General features: G+C 39.1%; 1 pseudogene; it reads left to right on the forward strand.

The window, feature by feature from the left end:
• Positions 1-17,142: 17,142 nt before the first annotated feature.
• Positions 17,143-17,636, forward strand: LOC112918554 (peptidyl-prolyl cis-trans isomerase A pseudogene; annotated as a pseudogene).
• Positions 17,637-20,426: the final 2,790 nt, after the last annotated feature.

The raw sequence follows: 20,426 nt of genomic DNA on the forward strand, positions 1-20,426 counted from the left end.
ACAGAAAGAGAGGCAGAGACACAGGGAGAGAGAGGAGAAGCAGGCTCCATGCAAGGAGCCTGATGTGGGACTTGATTCCAGGAATCCAGGATCACACCCCGAGCCAAAGGCAGACGCTCAACCGCTGAGCCACCCAGGTGTCTCCCAAAAGGCTTTCAAAGCAATATTTCATTCCACTGTCTAGCCCCTGTACTTATCCCAGTGTTTAGCCCCGGAGGCAACCAGTGCCTTTATTTCTTGTAAGCTCTTCTGATATTTACCTCTAAATTTCTAAACAGTGTGCTTATTATGCTATTCACTTATTTATGGATATTAGACCTATTGACTTTTTATTATGGTATAAAAGACCTGTTGACTTTCTATTATTACATAATCCCCACCATTCCTACCAAACATACAACCTCATAACAGAGTCATAGCTCATGTTTTGGTAAAATCAATATTGGTCAACTACATGACTTTAACTATGTACATCATCCCTTCTGGACTAAGCTGTGTTTTATGTTTACATTTTCTTTCTCTTACAACTTTCCCCCTGGCCATGGAGTAAATAATGACTGTGTTTTCCCTTTGCTTAGTTTTCTATGTGCCTATTGTTCCATTTTTTCCCCTACTCTTCCAACTGATCTGTCACATGCTCAGGAATAATTTTTTTAAACTCCCAGACATAACTCTGAACACTTGACCTATTCCATTTGTTTCTTGGCCTCTTCTTCCTTTCCCTGCTCCAATCTGGATTGAGTCCTGCAGGCGACTGCCCAGCAGCCAGCTGGAGTCCTTTGCCTCTCCCTTGGGTCAGAGCATCTGCCGTCTGCATGCCTTGTCTTCTTCTTCACTGGCTAATGCCCTCATTTTGCTGAAGTGCATCTACTAGTCGATTCCTAAGAAAAGGAACATGGAGAATACAATTTTGTGTCCATTTGTATTAAAAAATGTCTTTATATTTGTTTTGTCATGATGTCTTCATAGACTTGATCTGCTATCCTCCTTGTCCTCTCCTTTCCCTTCGCATGTCTTTGTTCTTATGAGTTTATACCTTTTTTTCTTCCTTAATTGGCATTTAAGATGGGAGTAGAGATGCATATACATGTTTAGGCTCATATTAAGCAGAAGTCCCCTAATGTGTGTGTGTATTTAATCAACTCATTATTTTGATACCAGTTTTTATTGAGTATTCATGCAGGGTCCTGCAGAGTTTGCCAAGTGAGCCCATCTCTGTGTTAGGCTGGCCCTGTTAGATTGGCACTACAGTGCACCTCTGAGGGCCAATGAAACTGAGATTTACCGAATTTAAGAAACTTTACTAAGGCCACACAGTGCTATTTGAAGGATTAAATAATGTATTATATGCAAATATTCAGTTTGTTAACTTTATTTTTTTAAAAGATTTTATTTATCTATTAGAGAGAGAGAGAGCACAAGAAGGGAGAGGGGCAGAGGGAGAAGCAGGCTCCCTGCTGAGGCTCCCTCCCGATGCGATACTCCATCTAAGAGCCCTGGGATCATGACCTTAGCAGAAGGCAGACGCTTAACCCACTGAGCCACCCAGGTGCCCTCAGTTTGTTAACTTTAGAGCACTTAGTAAATATATTATTCTGATCAGCCAGAAGGATCAATTATGAATATAAAAGACCTGAAGTACCAGGAATTCCTCTTATTTTAAAGGCAAAGAAGAAACAGAATATACTTCTTATGAGGGAGGGGCAGTCTGATGGATAAAGCAAACCTCAACTAGCTAGGGTCTAAGCTTCCAGTTGGGGTTAGCTGGCACTTGTCTCTACAGTGTCCCACAGAGAAGCTGGGAAATGCACTTGTACTGCACACTCTTTACTGAGCAGTGTTTGTTTTCTGGAGGGAGCCCAGTGGAAAATTTTGAGCTGCAGTTAGAAACTGTCCGTATGGTCTTGGAAACTGAAGATGTTCCTTTAAAAGAAAAATCACAGTGCGTTTTAAACTCCAGTGACAGCATTGACCATTATCTGCTTTTCTCTCTTGCCAGCTCTAGAGTTTTCTTGGGATGTTATCAGGGTAAGTATCAGAACAATGCCCAGTTCTGTTTTGTTTTTAACCTGAATTACAAATTACCAATTGGCCAATGTAGGTCAAGCCAGGAAGCTTCTGAATGCTGGGCTTTTGCAAAAACGTAGGGGTGCGGTGGTGGTTATTATTCTTTCTTTCCCCCTCTTCTTTTCCCAGTGAACGTACTTTTTGTGTTCTGTTCTTGAGGGCTCCTGAAGATTGTTTGAGAACTTGACTGCTGTGGCAGACTAACACTGACATTTTTTGTTGCCCACTGTTATTTATTATTCTAAGAAAATCAAACAAGCAAAAGGCTAACCCTCCAAAACAAACTCCAAAACCAAAACAAAACACACAAACAAATTCACAATTATCTTATGGTTGTTTCTGAGAATGAAGATGCTTTTGGTTACCACTAAATTCTATTTAAAACTTCAAGTTTCAACAGTATAGTAAATATAGCATGTAATCTGATTATCTCTATGATTGATATGTTTTCTTCCTGAAAGAGGGATTCAAATTAAAATGAACATTTTTGGGGTCCCCTTATCTAGTCTACTTCTCAGGGGTCTGATGGAGTATGTCAGATGTGCTGTTTCCCTCTATTCACTGATTGTGATTCATCCACTCACCTTCTCTTTGGTTTCAGAATATCTTGCTCTTGACATATTGTGTTTATTGGTGATTTAGATAGTCTGTTTTCCACTAACCAGTGGGCTGCTTGGGGGCAAGGTCATGTTCTTCAGCCTCCTAGCCAAGTGCCAGGCAAGGATTGATGCCCTGTGGGAGGCTGGAGTCTCTTTAAAATGAGGTCATCCTCTGGCAGCCCAGGAAGAATGTGCTGCAATCAACATTCTGGGGAGAGAAGATAAGAGTGGAGAGGTTACTCGCACTGGGAACCCCAGGGAGCTTTGGGTCCCACTCTAGCACCAGAAGCTCATTTGTGGCACAACACTGCGATGATAAGCTGATTTTTATTCTAATTATGTGTGTGTGAATTTTACTTATCCCTTTCCCTAATCAGTCTGTGATTTCCTAAAGGACAGGGCCTATGTCCTTTTCAACTTCTTATCTCTACATCTAGCCCCCAGTACTTTATGATCACTCAATGGTGACTGAGATGAAGAGGGGTGGGAAGAAAAAAGGCAGGGGCAGGAAAGAGATCGGAGTGCTTGAGAAAGTCTCTGCTTGGCTTCAGGGGCTTATTCTGGGGGTGTCTGGATTATCAGGGGTAGGCTTTGAGTTCTCACTGGCCCTCAGGTTCTTTTCAGGTTCCCACTGACAGTCAGCAGTGCAGGGTCATAGTAAATGGTTCTTGGAAAGGAGTCACCAAGGGAAACCAAGCTAGGATCATCCTGGCTCACTGAAAGCCCAGCTCATCACAGTGGCTATTTCAGAGTGGAAGATGGCAAAACATTTCATTTCTCTTTGTTGAAAAGCAAGTTATTCCTTTTCTTGACTTTTTCATTCCAAGGCTAAGAAATGGTATGAAACAACTTTAAAAGATCTATTTCAATGTTTTCCATTGTTCATGAAAAGAGGGTCATAAAGGGTGCAAGATAACAGGATACTACTGCTCATGTGATTGCTCATAGAGCACATCCGGAGAGCCCTTTCAAAAGGTTTTATTTAGGAAGCAGGAAATTGTTAAAACCAAGTGACTCTAATAAAAATTAGATTTAAGATTTTCATTAAAGTTGCATAGTTGGATGTAATTTTACTCATGATCTCTCCTATATTCCCTGCCCACAACACTCAGAATAGCATAGCTAAGTCCATGTGAACACGTGTATGTGTATGTGTGTATATACGCACATATATTTTTAACTACCAAGTCCAGATGAGAGTTTTTCTTATGAAATGCAGATGTACAACAATGTACCCTAAGCTAAGTTTAATTTGCTTTGGTTACGAACCTCTCTCTTCCCAACATAATCATCACACAGTAGTTTGTTCCAACAGGGAAACCTAAGTGTGAACTTTGACTTAGTCTTTAAGAAACAGGTTTAGGATTTAGTATTTTAGTACATAAAAGTTCAGTTTTTGGTATTAGCTTTGGTATTAGCTTTAAAACAGATTACATATATAGTATTTACTCTATTTTTATAAGATAAAGACTGAGAAATCCTCAAAAGCCTTTGCATTCGGGACAATGTTAATGCTTTATCTATAAGTTTACTCCTTAAACTCTGATTCTTTGCATCCAAATGAGATACTCTGTTTCCTGAACAACGTCCTATGATTTACATATGAAGAGACTCTTCAGAGCTCATAGAGTGTGGATGAAATTTCATCACTGGACAACTGGAAGTATCAGCAAAGTTACTTTAGCCATCTTGGTGTATCTAAATTAATGATATCAGTGTATGATTAATACATGGAACAAAGCCCCGGACCTCTCTACATGATTACTAGTCTTCACTTTATGGAGGAGTAAAACAAAAATAATAATGGTTACCATTATTTATTTACTCATGAATGCTTACCATGTGAGGGCTAAAGCCTTGTTAATTATTATCTTATTTAATCCTCACAACAGCCCTGTGAAGTAGGTACTATTATTATCTATTTTACAATGAACAAACCAAGGATTAGAGAGGTTAACTAACTTGCCCAAAGGTCAGACAAAAAATAAGTTCGGAAGTCATTATTTCAGTAAAATTCTTAACCAAGTCTGTGTTTTAAACTATTATATCATACAGTCTTCCTGGTAAGATACACATCTGTGGGTTTCTATTATTTGAAGTATTCATGCCATGTATATAGCTTGATGAAAAAAGGTACCATTCTCATTTCTTACTATAAAAACTTCAAGATGATTCTTTAGGGGGGTGTGGGATTGCATTCAGTTACTGATAAATACAGTCCTGTCTTAGGATTTAAAATGGATCTTTTTCCTCTTTTGCCTTTTTCTGAACTTTTAGAGAGACTGTTTCAATCAGCAACATTTCTAACGAACTGCAAACCAAACCTGTTGTTTAGGTGGAAACTAGGAAGTCATGGGCTTCTGCTGCACATCTGAGTCCATGGATCTGCATCAGTATTGTTGAGGAAACCCAGTTTCATGAGCTGCCGCAGGAAATTGTCACATTTCCTAGCTGAACAAAAAATTATTTTGATTTTCTAGATCTGTTCTAATTTGGTAGCCACTTGCACATGTGGCTACTTAAACTTAAATTTTAGTTAAAATTAAACAAAATTAAAAATCCAGTCCCCAGTCAGCCCAGCCACATTGCAAATGCCCAATACCTACAAGTGGCTAGTGGCTACCATATTGGACAGCACAGATATGCAACATTTCCATCTCTGCAGACAGGTGTACTGGACAGAACTTTTCAGATTATTTAGACTATCCAGCACCAAGTTCCACAGTTAGAAAAGATAATTTTTCTTCATCATTAAAAAAAAGCTGAAGTATAGTTACACACAAGGTTACATTAGTTTCAGGGGTACAACACAGTGATTGGACAAGTCTTTATGTTACACCATGCTCACAGGTGTCGTTCCCATCTGTTGCCATAAACCACTATGTCAGTCTCCTTGACTATATTCCCTATGTGGCACCTTTCCTCACATTTACTTATTTACTCCATAGTTGGAAGCCTGTTTCTCAGCTCTCCTTCATGCATTTTCCCCTTCTTCTTTCTGGCGACCATCAGTCTGGTCTGTTCTCTGTATTTATGGAGATGTTTCTAGAAAAGACAATTATTTTAAAAATTAAGGGTGTCTTGGGAACGTAGAAGCCAAAGTAGTATTGCCCATCAGTGAATTTATGTTAATTTGGGCTACTGCCCCTTTTCACTGCTAGTTCCATTGCTTTTCATTACAGAAAGTAAACAATGTTTAACTTGGTACCTCCTAAGGCAGAGCAGACGGTAAACAGCGGCGCCCAGGCTGCTTCTGCCAGCTTCCCTCAGGTGCTCTGCTTGGGTGGGGGATTGCAACACCTGCCCTGCCTGGGTGGCCCAAGGGGGTGAGTCTCCATCACTCTGTGCCACACCACCAAGACCAGGAAAGCTAGGGTATTTGGACTTTCTCCCCCCTCTTTGAAGTGAAAACCCTCATTAATTGTTGACCAGATGTGAAGGATGTTTTCCCTAGATTTATTCATGATTACACTCTAATTGGTCGCATCTCAACTGTTTCCACACGATAATCCAAGGTAGGAATCTGTGATTGGGAAGGACTGTTGGTCATGGGTACGGGGACCCGAGTGCTACAGAATCGCAAAGGCAGCGAGGGCCAGCAGCCGATGTTGGCCTGGGAGCTTTGAGTTGTGTTTCTGAAGCTCCAACCCACCAACTAACACAGACTTTTCTGTGAGTGTGAGAAACTGGAATTCACTTCGAATCTTTAAACTTAATTGCCAGTCTTTCCAGGGTGTGGGCATGCCTCTGAAGTGTCAGGGCACAGAGGCTTGTCTTCCCACTTTCATGAAGTCTATGTCCAAACCCCTGGTCTTCTCTGAAGGGCTAGAAGGGCCCTGACTCAAATCCCAGAAAGCATTACACGAATGAACTGTGCAAAGGTATGCTAGCATAGAAGGAAGGGATGGACACCATTTTCCACTCTTTGGATTCTTGGGATCCACTCTTCCGATAATTTCTCCTCATTGGGTTAGTGACAAATGAAACTTCAGAGGGAGCCGTGGGGGCAGAGGGATAGAGACACAGTGGAAGAATCCAACCCATTGTCTAACCTGAGTGATGTGGATGGTGGGCGGAAGCGGCCGACAGTGGAGCATTCACGAGGAAGGCACTGAGTTCTCATTGTGACCTCTCTGCCCTGACTCAGAATTTTCAAAGACTAGTCATTCAATATTCACTCCAGCCTAAAACAAGACTGGAAAAAACGATAGGGTGGTGCCTTTTTTTAGGCAGCTAAACATACAGGCTGTTCTGGATGACTACACTGAAAATCACAGTGAAGGCTTCCTCCCCTAACCCACTAGTGGAACTCTCTGGGTCTGGCAAATTCTCTTGGTACTTTGGGGTAACAGCTTCCATGAGATAGCGGGATACAGAAGATTCTAATTTCCTGTTACCTTCAGGAAGCAATGTCCTGCCTTTATCTCAGAACTGGCTTGCGTCTCTGTGCCAAACTGCAGCTACCTACCGACTACCCAGCATTCCCTCCTTCCTCAGTGACAGAACTCTGATCTAACCTTGAATTAAAAATGACTTTTGGCTACTGGATGTGGTGATGAAGTTCTGGCCAAAAAAGATGAAGTGAATGTGTTGGGTAGGCTTCTTGGAAGCTGACAGGCATATCTTTTGCTTTTTCCTTCTTCCTTTGTGCTACTTCTTGCAATGGTTGTGATGGCCGGTGCACAGCAGCCATTTTAGATCATGAGGTAGCCTTGAGGATAGAAGTCATGTACTAGGATGGCAGGGCAGAAAAATAGATGGGCCTGGGCCGCTGATAACTGCAGAGCCACAAGAGAATTATGTATTACCTTCCTCTGGACTTCATTTAAGTGAGCAAAAGCAAACTTCTTATGGGGGAGGGGGGAAGCTTTTGTTAAATGCAGCTAAAACAGATTTTAACTAATTTAGGCTCCAAGACCAATTTATCTTATCAAGATAATATTAAATTCTAATATTCCATTTTCTGGCCATATCTCTTTTCTCTCCTCCCCTCCTAAACCCCACCTCTCCATTTTCTCCAGTTCAGTGTCCCGACTGCCCTTCCTTTTCTTCCTACATTCCAGGTCCTGTGAATCTCCATTTTAGCAGCTCCTCTGACCAACACCAGCCATGTCCTCCACCCCACTTTTCTAATTGCTGAGCCTCCTCTGCTAAACTTTAGCTAACCTTGGACTGATTTAGCCAAATCCCATTTCTCATCCTACTGAAAGTTATGGGAGAAAAACTTCATACACTCCTGCAATTTAATGCAACCACATTAATGCTCTTGTCGGCTCCCTCTCCATCCTTTTCACTAAACCTCTACAACTTCCTCAGGCCAGTGACCACCTGCATCCTCCACCCAGCAGCCTATGAATTGTCACACAGCCTCTTTTCTCCCAGTTTTGTTTCTTTCAAGCAAGTAATTTGCATTTATTTTCTTCTTGCTTCTCACTTACTTTTTGACCTGTTGCACTCTGACCTTCACCCCATACTCTACAGAAACTGCTCTTGAAGTTTGTAATCCATCTTCCACCCAAATCCAGTGGAGTTTTTGCCACCTTAATTTTTTACCTTCCTCTGGCATTTGACATAGATTGATGATTTACTTTCTAAAGGTATTTCTCTTGTGGTTTGTATGGTAGCAACCTCCTGGTAGCAGTCCCTCTTCCTAGAGCACTGTCTGCCCTTCCCTCCCCGTGGCTGGCTCCTACTGTGCAAGAACCATCTGGAATGTTGCCTCCTGGGGGTGGGGGGTGGAGGGTGGGGGACTGCCTGCCTTGACTGGCTGGCTGAGCTGGGGTGTGAGCCGGCTGGGTTTGAGCCTGCACAGCACCTAGCACAGCAGAGCAACATGGTCCTCTCATTCCAGCTCTTTTTCTTCTCTGGGATCTACTGCAGCCCTGTCTGGCTATCAGGTGTTAGGTCTAGGTCGCACCCTGCCACTGACTTCCTGCAAGTGAGCTCCCAGCCTGGGCCACAGTTTTCTTCTTTTTCTTGTTTAAAAAAGTCACGTGGACAACACATAAATACATTTTAGTGACATTTCAAATAATAGGGAGGTATATAAGTAATAAGTGACAGTCATCTGGTGACACAACCTCAACCCCACTTCCTGCGCCTTCCCCCAGTCCTTTCTCTAACATACATCCATGTCATAGGAGGGTGCATCTAATCTTTTTTTTTTAACCATAAGATCACAAACTGTGTACCATTCTGCAAAAAGCCAGGGTTTTCCTATTAAAAGACTGAATCAATTGAGCCCTAAGGTATGAATTTCTTGTCTGCCCAGGTAAATGAATACCCAGATGTTTGGTGGGTTATTTGTTGTTGTTTACAGTTATCCCACAAAGGGAATTTTACTGTATTTTCTACTTACACGTCTCTAGGACAGTGTTCATAGCTTTACCTTATGCTATTTTATTGAATACATTTATTACTTCTAGAATATTTTTGGTTAATGCCCCCAGATTCTCTTTCCATACAGTCATGTAATGCACAACTAATAGGAAAACAAATAGGTCTGCATATTTTTAAATTACGAAAAACCTCACAGCATTTCTAGAAATCTAAAAAAATAGAAAAAGTAAGATTATAGATTATGGATTATGTTATTTTTCTACTTTTAAGAAAAACGAACTACCATTACATATAATACCTTTATTTTAAAATATGCCAATCATGAATAGATTTTGAAGTAATAAGAATAATTTGGTATATCAATGATTTTTCTTTTATTAATAAAATAAATAATGTTTTATTTTCCCAGTGTTATATTAACTTTTCATTTCTAGAACAAACCAATCTTTTAATGTGCCCTTGTGTCCTGTGTATTGATATTCAATTTTAAATTTAAAGAAGTTGGTCTAATTGGAGTACTTAACAAATCTGAAGATCAAATTATACTTGCCTTGTGAAAGAAATTTAACACTTCTTTTTGTATACTTTGAAACAGTGAATATAGCAGAGGAAATTTCTATTCTTTTAAAGGCTTATAAAATGCTGTGCACTGTTGGTTGGGACTGTAAAATGGCTGCAATTACTATGGAGAATAAAAAATTAAAAATAGGATGATCATCTGATCCAGCAATCCTACTTCTGGGTATATACCCAAAAGAAGGGAAGATAAGATTTCTAAGAGATATCTGCCCGCTCGTGTTCATAGCACTGTTATTCGTAATAATCAAGAGGTGGAGGCAAGCGAAATGCCCATTGTTGGATGAAGAGAAACATAAAATGTGGTGTGTACATATGATACAATATTATTTGGTCTTTAAAAAGGAAGGAAATTATGATCTATGGTACAAAATGGATGAGCCATTATGCTAAATGAAATAAGCCAGTCACAAATAAATCCCAAAAAACAAATATTACCTCTTTCTTTTCTAAGGCCACTGAAGGGCTCAGGATAGTGTAAACAAAGAAACAAAGATTTCCTATTATTTAGAAATTGCCTTTTCTTGATTCAGCATTTGCCTGGTTTCTGTACGCCTTCGATTATTTTCTAGAGTTCTGATAAAGTTGGTTTTAACAATTTCTTCTTGCTTTTTGATATTTCTATGCGAGGACAAGAGCTCAGATGTGCCTATTCACCATTTTGCTATCATTCTGACGTCTTCTGTCTTGATGATCTGTCCTTGGATATGCTTTTATTTTTGTCTTGAATACCTTTTCCCTCTCTACCTGGAAAATTGTTTATCCTCTAAGATCTCGCCTGAATATCATCCTCTCTGTGAAACCTCTCAATAACCACATTTTGTTTGTTGGTGCTTGCTAATGGCTTGTATGTACACTCACTATTACATCAAGTATAACTATTTGCTTAACATGTGTATTCTCCACTGGGTGGTGAGCCCCTTGAAACTCATGGTGGTGTCTTACTTACATTCCCACCCATAACCCTTAGCTCAGAGCCTGGCTTAGAGTGGGCATCTAAAAGTGGCATATGGAACAGTTCAGATTAAGGTAACACTCCAGAGCAGATGAACAGGAGTTTTCCCTGAAGTTGTGAGAAGACTAGTCTTGCAAGAGTATGGAACTGGGTACACTTTCGAAAACAGAAATAAGGAGGGATAGTAGAAAACAAGGGGTAGTTTAGACATGCCTTCACATTCTGCGGGCCATATGCAACAACTGTCATTTTCCCAGATAATTATCCATAGTTAAGCACTCAATGGTACCCTTAAAGGTTAATAGAAAGGAGTAGAAATAAACAGTTAAAATAAAATTTTAATTTTTAAATGTAAATGTAGAGTTGTCAAGAATGTAAGGTATAAATGTAAGGTGTAGAGTTGTCAAGAATTGTTCGTTGACAGGACACTTCATTCACACAATTAATTCTTATTCAAGATATTTTTTTCCCACAAATAGGTAAATTGAAGTCTCAGACCTTTCCTTTTTTAAAGACTAGTTTTCTGCTTGAAAATTGGGTTGGGGGGATCCCTGGGTGGCGCAGCGGTTTGGCGCCTGCCTTTGGCCCAGGGCGCGATCCTGGAGACCCGGGATTGAATCCCACATCGGGCTCCCGGTGCATGGAGCCTGCTTCTCCCTCTGCCTGTGTCTCTGCCTCTCTCTCTTTCTCTCTGTATGACTATCATAAATAAAAAAAAAAAAAAAAAAAAAAGAATTGAAAATTGGGTTGATCCACTTTGGTATTGGAGAACTTGTTCACATTTTGATGGACGACAAGTAGCCTCTGACTCTTGAAAGCCGGGAGAAGGCTGGCAAATTTTGTGTCTTTGATGCTAGCTATGTGAGGTATCTAAAATAGCAAAATTCATAGTAACAGAGAGTAGAATGGTGGTTATGAGGGGCTGGGGAGGGATGGGTGGAGTGAGCTCTTATTTAGTGGATATGGAATTTCAGTTTTGCAAGCTTAAAAAGTTCCAAAGATGGGTTGCACAACAATATAAATATATTTAACACTACTAAACTATATTCTTTAAAATGGTTAAGATGGCAAATTTTATGTGTTTTTTTTTCCCCACAATTTAAAAAACAAAAACAAGAAAATCTTCTGTAAGACCACTGGGATTAAGTATCCTTTGTTTTTTTTGTTTTTTTGTTTTTTAAGATTTTATTTATTTATTTGAGAGAGTGAAAGCGTGAGAGAGAGACAGAGCATGAGCTGCATGGTAGGGATATAGGCAGAGGGAGAGGAAGAAGCAGACTACCCACTGAGCAGGGAGCCTGATGCAGGGCTGGATCCCAGGACCCTGAGATCATGACCTGAGCCAAAGGCAGATGCTTCACTGACTGAGCCACCCAGGTGCCCCTACCCCCTGATTTTAACCATAGGTTTTTTTTTTTTTTTAACCATAGGTTTTTGAGGATCAAATCTATCACCTTATCTTTTTGTATGTTTTCTTCATATGTTAGTTAATTTAACCTCAGAGACAAGAATGTCAGGGCTAGATGGGTAACACACAACACACAGAGACACACAGGTGCACACACAGACACACACGCACGCATGCGGAAGAGGTGAAGGAGGAAGTGGGGGAGGGAGGAACCAGTTTGCAGCCATTGGCACTTGAACCCCTTCACTTTAGACCAGACAGCCAAGTGACAGGCAAAGTTCTGCCAATCCTGTGGCACAAACTTGTGGCAAACCTGAGACTCAACCCAGTGGTCTATCCTTGCTCAGTGGATCCTCAAGAGCCACTGAGATCTGATGATGTAATGTGAAGCCTGCAATCAGTTTTACTTCTGCATCACCCTATATCTCCGTGGTTTTTGTTATGTATTTTGTTGGGCTTGACCCAGTTACTTTAACTCTCTGCCCTTCAGTTTCTACAAAATGGAGGTGGTAGTTCCTGACTTCATAGGGTGGTTTTGAAGAATAAATGAAATAATATTCAAAACACAGTGTTTGAATCTGAATAAATACTTAATAAATGTTAATTAATAGTATCATTATTATTATTTCAAATGGGTCATATTATTTCAAATGAGTCAGTACCATAACAGAGGTACTGTTATGAAAGGCATTATAAATTACTTTAAACATATTCTTTCATTTAATCCTTACAACAAAAAGGTTATTCTCTTCTTACAACTGAAGAAACTGAGGTCCAGTGGGGGTTAACAACTTACCCAAGGAACACAACTAGCAAGCTAGATGGCTAAATGGTACTCTACTATATGATGGTAAGATCTCATTGGATTTTCTTTCTCTGTTGTGTACCTTTGCCATCTTTTGATTAGAAATTCCACTCATGTGTAGGCCTGTGCACTGTCCTGGAGTTGGTCCATGGTGGCATTCTACTTCCTCCCAGTCTTGTATCAGGACTTACACTGTAGTTACAGTTCTTTATTCTTGTCTTTTTAAATTTAAAATTATAATGAAAGCATATTTTTATATTGTGAAATATTTTCAAAATATAATTTTTAGGGGCTAAATGGCATTTGATTTTACTACTCTGGCACCATTTGGTTAGCCTTTCCTCCAGTTTTAGGCATACTGAGTGTTTTCAATATTTCACTGTTATAGGTAACTGCAGTGCTTTTTCTGGTATAGACACATTTATGTACATTTCCAATTATTTCTCCAATGTAGAGATCCAAGAGCAGATTTTCCAGGTCAGTAGAGATGATTATTATAAGACTTTTTGCTCTATGTTGAGGAATTTCTATTTCATCCCTCCCTAACCCTGAGAATTACGATTTTAAAAATCTTTGCCAGGTTAAATGCCATGGAAACTCATTTTAACTTGTCTTTCTTTTATTATCACGGTTCACATTATTTTTCTTGCCATATTTTGTTGGCCACTAGCCTCATTCTTTTGCGAATTGCTGTTGATATCCTTTGTCTATTTGTAAGTCTGGAAATCTGGGTGTGAGATTTTATAAATCAGGAGTATCAACACCTTGTAGTATTTATTACAAACATTCTGGTTGTCATTTTTGGGGTAGTTTTCCGCCTATTTTACTTAGCACTGTAAATATGTCTAATACTTCCCATAATTTGTTGTATTAATATTTATTATAGTTATTCTTTTTCTTCTTTTAAGTAGTTTATGTCCTGAACTTGTTTTAAGTTCAGAATTATTTGGCCAGAGTGTAGTAGGGCAGGATATATTTTTAGAAGATCCTTTGGTGATTTTAACATATGGCTTAGGTTGAGAACCCCTGCTTTCAACTATACTAAAGACATCCTTAGCCAATTGACATATTTTTCCACCTTTAACATCAATATATTTTAACTCAACTATTTTCATCTATGTGGGTCATTAAGTTTAATTCTTGTATCTCAAATACCAGGCACTGCCCTTTGGTCATGTTCCCGTAAGACATCCAGTGAGGTCTGTGTTTCTGCTATGTCTTTCTGGAAATTGCTAGGTGATTTTACTGTCCCATGCTTCAAAAATCTGTCGTAATTTGCCTCATAATATATTGCCTACTCTTAGATCTTTGTTATTTTTTGCAGCTGTAGGTTTTGTGGAGAAATCATATTAGGGTCTCTGCCTTAGAATTGTTCTATCTTGCCTTTAAAGAGAAATCCAACCTAATGAGGTTTGTGGTTATGTTTCCCAAAGGCAAAGTCTGAAATCACTCCTATCGTGGCATCTTTAATTGCAGTCACTCCTTTCATCTTGCTGGCTTGTAAGAGCCTGTCTTTTTCTTTATAGTTAAAAAAATTGATAGTGAAGTATTTGTGGATTCTTTGGGGGTATTCCTGAGGGAAGATTATGTCCCCTTTAAAAATCTTTGCTGTGATGCTTTCAGTAGGGGGAAATATTTTTGAATTATTAATCTGGCTTCCTTATTTTTGGCCTTTTAAATGTTCTCATTTCCCATTATTATTGTCCTTGATTCTGTCTCTGCTGCACTGTCTATCATACGTGTGGGTGTATAGCTATGATTCAGGTGCCGGAAATCATGAACTTTCTACAGCTCTGACTGTGCATTCTGCTACAACTTGTTCCTTGCTCATACTTCTTTGGATGGTTTCAATACTTTTATGAAATTACTAGTTTGACTTTTTTTTCTCATTTGAAGTTTAAAGCACATTTTAAGCATGTACATTTCAGTTTAATATTTTAACTCTGGAAAATATTTCTGTGCATATGTGCAAAATATAACTGCATATGTGTTACAAATTAATCTTTTACACAAATAAACTGAAAAGTAAATGTGCCCTATAATCTCAACCCCCCCAAAGATAAGATCACACTTAAGTCTTCCAGAATTTTATTGATAGTTATATATATCTTTCTCTTTATTTCTTGTTTTGTTTTTTAAATACTGCAGTCACATTATACATGCTACACTAATGATAACTTACTTGGTCACATACTAGATCGTTGTCATATTCCCATTCTTTTTATTGCTATACAATTTGTCATTCTATGGATGTGCCATATATTTTTGTAAATAATCCCATATTAATAAGCATTTAAGGGACACCTGGGTGGCTCAGCAGTTGAGCATCTGTTTTCAGCTCAGGGCATGATCCCGGAATGCCTGGATCAAGTCCCACATCGGGCTCCCTGCACAGAGCCTGCTTCTCCCTCTGCCTCTGTCTCTGCTTCTCTGTGTGTGTGTCTGTCATGAATAAATAAATAAAATCTTTTTAAAAAAGCGTTTAAGATTTCTCTATTTTTTTTCCATTATAAATAATGCTTTGGTAGCTATCCAGACAAAGGGAAACATACATGTGTGTAAACATATCCTTCTGTAGCTTTGCAAGAGTTTATATTTTCAAATGATAACTATCTAGAAGTAGAAATGTATTTTCACTGGTTCTTTTGAGTGGACGTACTCATTTTTATTTCCTCAGACTCTCCTCTAAACTGATTATTATTAATTCTTTTCCTCGGAATGTCTCTTAACCTGGCTATTATTATTAGCTTTTAAATCTACACAATACTGGGGATCCCTGGGTGGCGCAGCGGTTTGGCGCCTGCCTTTGGCCCAGGGCGCGATCCTGGAGACCTGGGATCGAATCCCACATCGGGCTCCCGGTGCATGGAGCTTGCTTCTCCCTCTGCCTGTGTCTCTGCCTCCCTCTCTCTCTCTCTCTCTGTGTGACTATCATAAATAAATAAAAATTAAAAAAAAATAAAAATAAATCTACACAATACTTTGTTTTAATTGGTATTTTTGAACTCTAATAAGACTGATCCTTTTCCAAATGTTTATCTACCATCTGTGTTGTCTATTTATTTCCTTATTACTTTTTAATTTTCATTCTTTTATTTTTTATTTGTGGAAGCTCTTTATGTATTAAAAATACTAACCAAGGGGCATTTGGGTGGCTCAGTTGGTTAAAGGTCTGACTCTGGAACTCAGTTTCAGGTCTTGATCTCAGGGTCATGAGTTCAAGGCCCGTGTTGGGCTCTACACTGAACATGGATCCTACTTGAAAAAAAGAAAAAGAATACTAACTGACATAAATGGAATAAACTGTATCACTTTGCCCTAAGTGCATTTTTTAAAGGGATTACCTAAGTGCATTTTGACTTAATATATGCTGAGGATTTTTTTGCATCTAGAAGTTTTTCAGATCTATCTTTAACTTTATGGGGTTTTGGCCTCATGTCAAGCTAACAAAGCTATTTAAATGCCAAAGTCACACAGACATATATTCCTGTTTTTACTAATAAGTTCATAATTTTGGTTTTCACTGTTTGTTTTTGTATTTAGAGCACTAATGCATTTATAATTTGTTTTAGTAGATGGTTTGTGTTGAAAGTCAGGCTTCATTTTTCTTCTAAATGGATAGCCAATCTTATTCTTAATAAAGAATAATCTCTCTTAAAACTAGAAACAATGAAAAGAAGGGCATTACTCTAGTCTCAGCACTATTTTGGGAAAGACTGGTCTTGATAATTTTTAACCTTTAAAATGTGAAATGTACATAACATACATTCAGGAAAGGGTACAAACCAAAGATGTATAAATACAAGCAAACATTCATGTAATCAACAATATGGTTGAGAAGCAAAATCTTCCCCGGAACATTCAGGAGCTCCCAATCTGCATGCTCTTTCCCCATTACTACCAACTCCCCACTAAAAAAGGTAATCATATCTTGACTTTACAGGTAACCACTTTCTTGTTTTTCTTTATAACATAGGCACCTAAACATGTTTCCCAAAGCCAAAAAGCTTAATTTTGTCTGTTTTTCTAGGCGTCATATAAAGTGAAGTCATCTTAATTTATCCATTGCAATTTTCAGTTGATAATCACTTGGGTTATTTCCACAGTGTGGATGTTTTAAACAATGGGGATTTATTTCTCGTACTTCTAGGGGCTGGAAGTCCAAGATCAAGGTGTTGGCAAGTTTGATTCTTTGGTTTGCAGGTGGCTGTCTTCTCTTTGTGTCCTCATATTGCATTTCCACTATGCATGAACATCGCTGATATCTCCAGCTTGCTAGCCCATCCTGGGATTTGGGATTTGCTAGCCTCCATAATTGTGTGAGCCATTAAAAAAAACCAGTCAATTGGACCTTATAGAACCACTTTCTAGGAGCCACCCATCCCACCCAACCATGGTCAACTCCACAGTGTTCTTCTATATCATAGTGGATGGTGAGCCCTTGGGCTGTGTCTCCTTCAAGCTGTTGGCAAAGTTCCAAAGACAGCAAGAAGTTTCATGCTCTGAGCACTGGGGAGAAAGGATTTGGTTATAAATATTTCTGCTTTCACAGGATTATTCTGAGATTTCTGTGCCAGGATGGTGACTTTGCATGCCATAGTAGCATTGGTGGCAAGTCCATCTATGGGGAGAAATCCATCTAATTATGAGAATTTCATCCTGAAGCATAGGAGTCCTGGCATCTTGTTCATGGCAAATACTGGACCTAATACTAACAGTTCCCAGTTTTTCATCTGTACTTCCAACACTGAGTGGTTGGATGGCAGGCAGGTGGTCTTTGGCAAGGTGAAAGAGGGCATGAATATTGTGGAAACCATTAATTGGTTTGGGACCAGGAATGGCAAGACCAGCAAGAAGATCACCATTGCTGACTATGAACAAGTCTAATAAATTTGACTTGTGTTTTATCTTAACTACAAGACATTCCTTCTGTAGCTCTGGAGAGCATCCCTTAACCCCCATCTGCTCGAAATATCCTGTAATCTTTGTGCTTTTGCTGCAGTTCTAGGAGTTCCATATTTTCTTACTCCCTTCTAAGTCTAGCTTGATTGCAGGGTTAAGTTTATGATTATGAAATAAAAACTAAACAACAAAAACAATCAGTTTCTCTACACACACACACACACACACACACACACACACACACACATCCTATTAGTTCTATTTCTCTGTTTCTCAGGAGAACTGTGATTAAATGCAGATATTGGTACCAAGAAATAGAGTACTATTACAATAAATACCTAAAAATGTAGAAGTGGCTTTGGAATGAGGTAATGAATAAATAGAGAGTGGAAGATTTTTACAGTGCAAGTTAGAAGAAGCCCAGATTTTCTTGAAGGGAGTATTTATAGAAATATGGATATATATATATATATATATATATATATATATATATATATATATTTTTAACTGGTGAGGTTTCAGGTAGAAATGAGAAATATGTTACTGGTAACTAACTGGAAGAAAGGCAGTTCTTACATAAAACAGCAAAGAACTTGGCTGAATTGTGTTATAGTGTCCACGGAAAGCAGGAATCATGGATGATAAACTGGGATATTTAACTGAGGAGATTCCTAAGCAAAATATTGAAGGTGAATCCCGGTTTCTCCTTACTGCTTGTAAAATGTGAGAGGAGAAGGTATATAGAAAGAATTATTCAACAAAAAGTGATCAGAGCTTGAAGATTTGGAAAATGTTCAGCCAACGCATATTGCAAAAAATAAGAAAGTGTCTTCTGGAGTGAACACTAAGGTTGTGGTTAAAAAGTCATTTGATTGAAGAGATTACAGGTATGACTCATGGATCTAGCAACTGTCTCCACAGAAGCCAAGGATAGAGATGAGATTATATGAGTGGAAACACCTCCAGCTTTGACTGAACGGGGAAGAGATGGGACAAAGTGGAGGAAATCTGTTAAACTTCTGGGATTCTACAGGATACAACATTAGAGATATCCAGCTGTGAAAGGGTTATCCTTCAAGAAAAGGGAAAAATGGCTCTGAAGGAAATTCAGAGATCAGCAGGGCTGCCACTCCCACCATGGAACCGGAGGGTACAGGTCTGGAAGGTGGGGCTATCTCCTTCTCAGTTTCAGTGGGTCAAGCTCCTGCCCCCTAGGGCCTAGGAGGTGATGCCGCTGCCTTAGTGGGTCCAAAAAACAGGACCCCTTTCTTCTTTCTAATTTCTCCCTTTTGGAATGGATATGTCATGCCTATATCTGACTCATCATTTTTTGAAGCACGTAACTTGTCTTGTTTCATAGGCTGACAGCTGGGGAGAAATTTTACGCCAGAACAAACCATACCTTACTTGAGTTTCACCCACACCTGATTTAGATAATATTTGGATGAGACATTGGACTTAGGTTGGTATTGGAATTGGTTAGGACTCTGGGCTGTTGGGATAGAGTAAATGTTAAGAAGGGCAGAGTGTTATGGACTGAATTGTGTCTGCCCAAATACATATGCTGAAGCTTTAACCTCAGGCACTTCAGAATGTTACTTATTTGGAAATAGGACCTTTAAAGAGGTGATTAAATTAAAAGGAGGGCATTAGAGATTGCCCTAATCCAATCTGTCTTATAAGAAGAGGAAATCATGACACAGAAGAAAGATATCAGCGATGTACATACACAGAGGAAGGTCATCCTCAATCAAGAAGAGAGGCCTCAGGAGAAACTTACGTTGCTGACAAGTTGCTCTTGGGCTTCCAGCCTCCAGAATTGTGAGAAAATAAATTTCTGTCATTTAAGTCATTCAATCTGTGATATTTTGTATGGCAGCTCTAGCAGTTCAATTCAGAGAGTATTTACATATTTAGTGTTTAGATGAGAGCCAACAATTTTCTAAAATTGTTGTACCAATTACAGTTTCAGCAGACATGTATGAAATTTTTTGATCTTCCATCCCAGTGCATCAGCTGTTTCTTATTTTAGCCATTCTGCTGGGCTTCAAGTAGTATCTCACTGTGGTTTTAATTTGCATTTACCTGCTTACTCCTTCTATTGAGTTATTTCACACATATTTATGGCCTACTTGTGTATATTCTTTCTTGAAGTGCCTCTTCAAGTTTCTTGTCCATTTTTTAATTGGGTCGTCATTTTTCTTACTTAGCAGCAGCACATGGTAACTTTGAAATGCAAGAATTTGAGAGTTTCCTAGAAACCAAAAATCACAAATAGAAAGGGGTGCTCAGATTCCACTATTTATTAGATATTTTAACTCCACACCCATATTCAGGTAGTCCAGTACAAATATTTTATTTTACTTATTTTTTTAAAGATTTTATTTATTTATTTGACACAGAGAAAGAGACAGAGAGTAAGCAAGCACAAGCAGGTGGAGCAAGAGAGGGAGAAGCAGACTCTCCACTGAGCAGGGAGTCCAATGTGGGGCTTGATCCCAGGACCCTGGGATTGACCTGAGCCAAAGGCAGATGCTTAACTGACTGAGCCACCCAGGTGTCTCCAGCACAAATATTTTAATAAATATTCTTGTACTTGATAGCCAGTTATGGTAGTAACCAATGGTGGTTGGGGTGGGGCGGTTGTATTTCACAGGCTAATAGTTTTCAAACTATTCCCCATCTTTATGGTTTTGAAGAGGGACTGTGGAATCATCTCCAAGGTCAGTGTCTGGGTAGTGGGGCTCCAGACCCTTGGCCTCAGTTTTAGACAGA

Source organism: Vulpes vulpes, chromosome 9, assembly GCF_048418805.1.
Source record: "Vulpes vulpes isolate BD-2025 chromosome 9, VulVul3, whole genome shotgun sequence".
NCBI classification, from domain to species: domain Eukaryota; kingdom Metazoa; phylum Chordata; class Mammalia; order Carnivora; family Canidae; genus Vulpes; species Vulpes vulpes.